The 9,153-nt window shown below is 35.1% G+C and overlaps 1 non-coding gene across 1 annotated transcript; it reads right to left on the bottom strand.

Moving 5' to 3' along the window:
• Nucleotides 1-388: 388 nt before the first annotated feature.
• On the bottom strand, nt 389-579 carry LOC118972811 (U2 spliceosomal RNA). The gene has a single exon (XR_005061898.1). It is a non-coding gene; the product is annotated as a U2 spliceosomal RNA (small nuclear RNA).
• Nucleotides 580-9,153: the final 8,574 nt, after the last annotated feature.

The raw sequence follows: 9,153 nt of genomic DNA, 5'->3' as shown, positions 1-9,153 counted from the left end.
TCCCCTGTTGCTAGCTAAATTTTCATACATGTATTTCAATAGACCTTCTAGTAACAGAATGAGAACACAGGCATTACAGCAGCAGTACAGCAGGCAGGAGGACGGGTCCTCCATCAGAGAGATTTAGTTCTCAGCCCCACCAAGTACTAGCTGTGTATTTTTAGGAAAGTTGTTTAATCTCATTTCCAATTTAAGTCACCTGTAAAAAGCAGACTATAATAACCCTTTCCAGACCTAGAGGATTGAATGACAAAGACTGTTTAAAGTGCCCTGCGTAGTATTTGGAACTTAGTAAGTCATCAATAAATGATTGAAGTATTACAATAAACATTATCATTAACACTTAATTTTTATTTTTTTATTTTTAACAGTCATTTATTCCCCCTCGAGGAGGTGCACGGTTCCTGGAAGCACTGCAGTACCAGGTCAATGCATGGAGTGGATGGAGCAAACTCCTATTCCATCTCCCTGCCCCAAAAATCCATTTAATATATTGTCCTTGGATAGAGGACGTATCAGATATTAAACTGATAAGAACAGATACTACACCTGATCTTAGCCAAAAGGCCGAAAAGTGATCTTTAACACCTTTACGTGCAGATGAGGAATTAAGATGGATGCCTTAAACCCAATGCTTTCTTTTAGACCTGGGGTGCACTACTACTGCTGCCTCCTGATGGCTTATTTTATACCTTAGTTACCCTTCCTTGTTGCAATTCCAGCACCTGGAGTTTAACCACAGACAACCAAGGAGCCTTGACAGCTGCTGGCTGTTTTCTCTGATGTAAGAACTCCTTGCTTCTGGGTTTCCTGTTATTAGGCTCCCCCCATCCACAGAAATGTTGGACCTGCCTGCCACCTGCTGATTGCTCACATTGCTGTCAGCTCATTCTGTTTGCTCGCCTGGGTTTTCTTCAAGTTCCTGGAGGTGGGTGTCTCAAACTCACCTCCCAGCTACCCAACTACTTACCCCAGACCTCTGTTCTGGATCTTAGTGCCAACTAGTTGGAAGCAACATGTGAGAGCTATTTATGTCAAGGGAAGGAAATCTTACATACTTGTTTTCACAAATGTGGCCAAGGGTCAGGGTTAATCAGAAAACCCTGAATTAATTATTTCATTGCCTTCAAAAACTCAGCCCATTCTTAACTTTTCACATAATTCTCACAAAATCCATAGAATGTAAGTAGCAACTGCTTCCAATATACAAAAGAAAAACTGCTAATATTTCCTGAAAATTTGTCATCTATGTGCATGAGTGATATTGCTAGGTAATTTTATTATCTTGGTTAGGTTTTGTAATTACCATTATGCAAGCCTCAAAAAACATTTTAGGAAGTATTTCCTGCTCTACTTTCTGAAAACTTTTTTTAAGGTTGTTACGCTGTCTTCCTTAAATATTTCAGAGAATTCACCAATGAAATTGGGCATAGAGTTCTCACAGTAGGAGTATGTTGACAATGAATAAATTTATTTAATAAATGTAGAAATACTCATATTTTCTACCTTATTTGTGTCATTTAGGTAAACTTTTTTACAAAGAACTGGTTTATTTCATCTAATTGATACATTTATTGTATTTGTGCCTTTCACTCCTAATACTTGTGATTTTTTAAATTTTATGTAAGTGTATTTTTTAAATATTCTTTTTTTAATTGTGGTAAAATACACATAATATAAAAAGCATCTTAACCATTTTTAAGTATACAGTTAAGCAATGTTAACTACATTCACATGTGCAACCAATCTCCAAACTTTTCATCTTGCAAAATTAAATCTCTATACCTATTAAACAACTCCTTATTCCTTACCTCTGCTCCCAGATCCTGGCTACCACATTCTAATTTCTGTCCCTGTGAATTTGACTACTTGGAAAAGTAGAATCACACAGTATTTGTCCTTTTGTGACTGGCTTATTTCCCTTAGCATCATGTCTTCAGGGTTCATCTACGTCATAGCACGTGTCAGAATTCCCTTTCTTTTAAAGGCTGTATAATATTCCATTGTATACATACTACATATTGTTTAACCACTTTTCCATGATAGACACTTGGACTGCTTTCAGCTTTTGGCTATTGTAAATAATGTTGCTGTAAACATGGATATACAAATATATCTTTGAGACGCTGCCTGCAATTCTTTGGGGGATATACCAAGCGGTGGAATTTCTGAATCACAAGGTAATTCCATTTTTAATTTTGTGAGTAACTATCATATTTCCTATAGCAGGTACACTATTTTACACGCCCCCACCATGTACAAAGCTTCTGATTCCTCCTCATCCTCATCAGCACATTATTTCCTGATTTCCAGCGTGGTTTTTTTTTTTAATAGTAGCCATGCTAATGGGTATGAAGCGGGCTACTTATTTTTTTTCTTTCCTATCCAGGTATTATTCTAAATGCTTTACTATATACTTTAACTCATTTAATACACACAACAATACCATGAACTAAGTATTACAAGCTCAATATATAAAATGCTTCTGGATGCAGTTAAGAACTTCGAGTTTTATATTTCAAGACCAGATTTTGAGCTTTATTAAACATATAAGGGTACCCTTTAATCAAGGTCTCCTGGCCCCTCTTCTGAAGTAACACTCTTCTGAGTGCTCTTCCAGATGTGTGTTAAGGGGTGTCTTCGCTCTGGTCATTGGGGAGGTGATCTATTCCCAGTCCTTTGCAAGCCCTGAAACCTGTCCTACCTTCTCCTTTATAGCTGTTCTTCCTCCAGCCTCACATGCTAATAGTCATTTGAGAACACAGGGGTCCCACCTCCAGGGCTCTAACTCAGGACAGTTTTCCTCTCTCATACTCTGTCTTGTGTCTACTAGCCAGTTGGGTTTCCCTAAATTTGCAAATCTACCTCTTCAACTCAGAAGGACCAGTGGCTTCCCTCTCTCCAGGGAAAAAGTGGGGCATTCATTTGCTCCCGCTCTCAAAGATCACACCCAGTAGGTCCAATATCTGAAAGTTGCTGTTTCAAATATTTTGCTCTGTTTTTAAATTGTTTTAAGAGAAGAAAGCTAGATACTCTTTCTCTTAGTCTATCATGGACAAAAGCAGAAACCTCCAGTCTTGCTAAGAATTTTTTTATCAGTTTTCAAAGTTAACCAAATCAATTTTCAAAGACACTTGGTTTTTAGCACTATGCCTATGGTATGTCGAGATTAACTATTAATTATTTAAAAATAAAACCACAGCTTTTGTAGTGAAATTCATAACATATACTGGAGGATCTAGGTTAGTAGGATGAGCAAGTTACTGAAATGTTCTTAGTAATTTTTTATCTATAAAATGAGGAAAATCAGTTTCTACTTCCTCTATTTACTGTGAAGATGATATGCAATAATGTCTGTAGAGGGCTTGGTACACTGTCTAACACAGTGCTTCTCACAATGGGGTCCATAGGGCCTTGCAGGTCCCCAACACTCATTCATTGACTGCACTAAGGCAAAACCATTTTCATAATAATACTAAAATAGTATTTACTTTATTCACTCTTGACATCTACACTGAGGATGCACAGTCCATGGGGTAACAAAATGAGAAATATGCAGAGTAAGAAATTGTGCTTTCTGAAATATGGTTATCTAAAAGAAAAGGATTTGTGCAATATGAGTTAGGTACAGTAGCTCCTTTTTTCATAGAACACTAATTTTACTGAAAACAACGACTAACAAAAGTAGTTAATAAAACTTGGAAAGTTGACATTTTCTTGAAAATAAACAAAAGGAGCTTATCACATCAAGGGAAACAACTGACAAGTATTTGTTGCCAAAGATATAACTCAAGACTTAGAACAAAAACAAGCATTCTGGAGAATCTGTAATTGCCACAATGAACTTGACATGCCAATACTTAGAGAATTTTGAGATGAGACCAGTGGTGATATTGGTAAGTGATTTTTTTATATTATATAATGAAATGTGTTGACATTTGGATATGCTATATAATTGAGTGAACCATTAATTTCCAAATGACCAAAATCATGCACAGGTAGAACATTTATTAAAAAGGCAAGGGAGACCAAGAGATTTTTATGTAACACAGTATAAAAAGTTCATGGATATGGTTTCAGATTCCATATTGTGACTAACCTTTAAGAAACTACCTCTTGCCAAGTTTGGGTGTAATATCTAAAAAAAATATTCTTAATTATATGAAACATTTAAAAATACTCTTATCTTTTCCAACTACATATCTGAGTGAGACTGCATTTTCTTTCAATCCTGAAATAACATGTTGCATCATATTGAATATTGCAGCTATCTTTCACTAAGATAGACATTAAAGACATTTGAAAATATATTGAACAATGTCACTTCTAACTAACCTTTTCCTTTTAAAAAGGTAGTTATTTCTCATAAAATTTGCTTTTTGGTCAACTTTCAATGGATTTAATGCAGGTATTCCAAAGCAAATCAGTTCATAAATACAATAAAATGCACAATATTTTAGCATGACTTTGATACATTCTTGAGTCTTACCTCACCTTGTACCACCATTCTTCCAGTCAAAATAACTTGCTCTAACTATGGACAAGAAGCCATCCTGTTTTGGGAAACTCAACTCAGGAGGGTCTTTAACACACATTCTATTATGCCCTGCTCTCTTTTCTCACCACAGACTCATCTCGATGTTTTTTAATAGTTTTCTGACCTGAGAGATTCAGATATCTCTCTAAATGTATTTACCTAATTTTTGCAAAATCCTAAGTGTAATATTACCAAAATTGCTCTTTCCATCCAGTACTTTAAAATATTTCTTCAGTAAAATAAAATACAATAATGAAACAATCAAAAATGAGAAAGAAGCCACAGAAGCAAACAGTATCTTCTTAAATAAATTCATTGACTGCTGAGAAAAAAATAATCAGCAGAGCAACTGCCAGAAAATTAGTCAAAATCTGAAATAAAAACAATCACAGGCTACCACTTCATTTTGCCATATGTCAAGTAAGCTTTTAAAATCTTACAATTTCTAAAAGAAGCCACTGAAAAACTTAAACAGTGCTCAGAGTGAGAAATGAACATATTGTGGTGTTAGACATTATTTTTTGGTTGTGAGGTTGAAAATGAATATTCTCAGCCAATGAACTGATAGCACTTTATTTGCAACATACTGTATTTACCCCAGCAGGTCACAACCAAAATCTTTTGCTACTGACATCCAGGAAGAAAAATTTTCAGTGCCAGGAAGAAACAGTGATGAAAGAATCCATGTGGTTATATTTTTTCAAGTTTGCACATATATTTCTTAAACAACAATTCAAAAGCAAAATCTCAAAATCTGAAACAGAAAAATATCATGAAAATGTATTTTGGGGAAGCTAAATTATGTATTCAACCTAATACCTACAATGTCTTATATTTAACCATGAGAAAATTTTACAAATCCATTGGAACCTTAAGTACTCTGTCTAGTTAAATAAGTTTTTAATCCCCCTTTGAAGACTATAGATTTTGGGGTTTTTTGGGTTTAGGGTCTTTTTTTTATGAAAATGAAATGTAGTTTAAACTTATGGTTGATTGTCATTTTTTATGTATGTGAACTTCTAAATTTAAAACAGTACAGAAACACAATATAACAGTCATGGAGACGGTAGTTCAGCATGAAGAATATAGTTAATGATTCTGTAACATCTTTCTATGTTGATAGATAATAACCTCACTAGAGGAGGTGAGGATTTAATAATACAGGTAACTATTGAATCATTGTGCTGTACATTTGAAACCAATACAAGATTGTATATCAACGATACTTCAATTTTAAATAAAGTGTAGAATAATGAAAGAAAGAAAGTACCTCCTACTTTTACTATCCTTTTTTGTTTGTTTTTAAGTTCCAGCAATAGGACAGATTTTTACTGTGAAATCTGACCTAATGTAGTTATGTATAACAAATGTAATGCACTGTTTGAGGTCTTTAGGTCATTTTTAAGTGAATAATCCTTTTGCTTCCTGATGAATTATTCAAAGTGCTTCAATTTTTAACTATTGGCGATTCCCTTAAACAAGTGTATATTTTTGACAGATGTTTAGCACAGATAAACTTCAGATTTATATTGCCACCAGAGAAATACAGAACATCTGGCATTTTTGAAAATGAAACTTTCTTGATTTATTTAAGTATAATAAATGTATTTACATGACTGTGATTCTGAATTTCATAGTAATGGACTCTAAGACTAATGAATCTGAGAATAATTTAAATATCCATTCACACTTCCCAGCTTCCCTGGAATGACTCTCTAATCTATTTTTTTTTTCCATTTAGCTGTTCTTTTAATTCATTGCCTAATTGCCTAAGATATAAAGAGGCATTTTGCCTAAATGAAGCTGCAGCCGTAAAATAAATGAGGCTAGACTTTGACTACGATATTCATTCTAGTGCTTAATCACTTACCCACAGAGGGTTATCTCTGAAATGTTCTATTCCCTTTTCTCTTTCTCTCCAACAACACTCACATATATATTCTGGAAGCATTTTATCTGGTTTGCATTTTAGTGAAAATAATGTATGAGAAAGTTTACAAAGTTTAAACTCACATGGCAGATAATTTTTTTAGGTATTAAAAAGTCACCTGAGCTTCCTGTTGTCAATTCCTCTTTTCAATAATATTTGGAAAATAGTTTTGCAGGACTAAAAAAAATATCATATACTTCTGTACAGAACAGAAAAAAACATATCCACAAGCTTCCATGAAGACAACAGGAACTGCTGACAGATTTCATTGGAGATTCTACAGCAAGGGCACCACATTATAAAGACAAAACAAACAGGTCTGTTTCCTATTGGTTACCATTCATTACCTGTTTAATAGAAATTTCACCTCTCTGATTCCATTCTTGAGTTATGTATTCTATCTATTAGGGTCCCAGTAGAAAATTCAAGGCAACTAAAATGGGGTTTTCGAGATAATTTAATAAGAGACTAGTTACAAAGACAGGGAAAGGAACCAGTGAGGAGTACTGAAGCATGCTGGGACCAGCCAGAGTGGAAGCTACTGAATGGAGCTGTGGCGAGCACGCTCCAGCCTCAGAATCCCCGAGCAGGGGGAGCCTGTGAGAGCAGCAGTGCAGCGCTGTCTTACCAGTGGTCTTCTTGGGACTCACCCGATAGGCAGCGTAGACAGTTTGTTGGCCATATTGGAGAAAATATGGAGACCTTAAAATATCCATCCAGTAGGTGGAGACGTTATCTCTGGGCCAACTACGGGTGATTCCCATGTTAGAAGACACATGTAAGGCCAGGTCAAACAGGGGACACCAGGCAAAACACTGACAGTCAAAAGTCTGCTGTTAAGACCCATCAAGCTTTCTTCATATTTCACAAAATTTGCTCATCAGGTTTACAAAGATACCTTCCAACTGCAACAGGGAGAAGACAATTCGTTCCTATTGATTTTGTTACCATTAGGACAAAATGCAAGATGCTTTTCAATTCGTTACCTTATCTATTATGCTTCTGATCTCTCTCTCTCTCCCCCGCTACCTCCATATCTTTGCAATGAACATAAGTTATTTGCAGGGGGGATATCTGGGTTAAAAGAGTAGGGAAGGAAACAGTAGGAGCCTGGTGAGAGCTGGAGCTGTAGAAGATTCTGAAGGAGATGTAATTTTAGAGGGAGGATCAGACGGGAACCAGAGAGCAAAGGCCGAGGGGACATAGGAGAAGAAATAACTCAACCTTTCTGCTCTTCACTCTGATTTCTCATCAGCCAAACTCAACTGGATGAGAGGTCTGAGGAGCCTTGGTGATGCATCCGCAGAGTCAGCCCCAGAGGCACAGAACAGGGCAGAGAATTTACTCAGAGGAAAATGAAACCAACTAAGTTCTTAAGACTGTTTTCACTTTCTAAATCAAATCACATTATAAAGTCAAAAGAAATTCAGTGAATTCTCATTTTTGGCAAATTTTCTATTATAGTTAAAATATTCTGTATCAATATGCAAAATCTTTGAATTTGCAAACATCACATAAAGAACGAACATGTATTTTAAGGAAAAAAATTCTATTTTTGCTTTTAGAAAGACTTTGAAAAATACTGGCTTCATTTTCTTCATCTGAAAATAATTTAACATTATTAAGTGACCACTAAACGCTATTACAGAGCTATAGTTCTCATTTCATAACACTGAATGATCCCTAGTTAGCAAATGTGATTCAAGGCCAAGCATATTTTCTTAAGTTTTATGGAATATTTAAAATTGTGCATAATGCTATGTAACTAAGCAAGTAAGTTAGAGGTTTTCTCTTTTTTGTCCTGTTCCTTTTTTAAATTATTGAGATAAAGCAGGTAGGAAAGAATAAAATATTAAGTATAAAATTACATATGTATACCCATGTATTAGATCTATATCTAGAGAGATATTCATATAAACACCACCAGACAAAAGTATAGGACCTAAGTTGAAATACAACTCCGGACCTGTCAGCCCCGTTTATAAGAACATCATGACAATGACTTATTCATTTTGAACTAAGAGAAATGTCCCTTGGGCCTAACTGATCTTCGTTCCCACCTATCTGACACAGTCATCCTAACATGCACTACTCAGACACAGCATTCAGTATCTGGCTCATATCCCACAGCATCAACTGGTGGAGTGAAAGACAAAAGGAATACCACTGTAATAAAAATTGTTTCAAGCAAAAAAAATTCAACAAATGTTAAAAAGTGAAAATGCAATGAGCAAGAGGATATTTGTTGTATATTGTATGTATTAATTACAAAAGAAAACAGTAACTTTATAATAAAGAGAATTTGGCTGAAACCCTAACTGATGAGCCCTAATGTCATCAGTAACTATTCCTGATACGATGAAGTGAGAACATGACAGCACTTCCCTAGTATTCCTGTCAAAACTGAATACGATGAGCTCAATCATGAGAAGACATTAGGCCAACCTAACTTGACAGTCATTCTACCAACTATCAGGCCAGTATTCTTCCAATATGCCAATGCCATTAAAAACAGAAAAAACAAACTGTTACAGAGTAAAGACATCTAAGATATGATATCTGAATGCAATGCATGGTTTAGAATTTTCTTTCACTGTTAAGGATAATATTGGGAGAACTGAAAAACTCTGAATATGTACCAATGTTAATTGTTAAGAGAATGTTCTTGCTTTTAGAAAATACGTAA

The sequence above is a fragment of the Manis javanica genome, chromosome 2, assembly GCF_040802235.1.
Source record: "Manis javanica isolate MJ-LG chromosome 2, MJ_LKY, whole genome shotgun sequence".
In the NCBI taxonomy this organism is placed as follows: domain Eukaryota; kingdom Metazoa; phylum Chordata; class Mammalia; order Pholidota; family Manidae; genus Manis; species Manis javanica.
The sequence above is the reverse complement of the archived record's forward strand: the minus strand, read 5'-3'. Positions and strand labels throughout refer to the sequence as shown.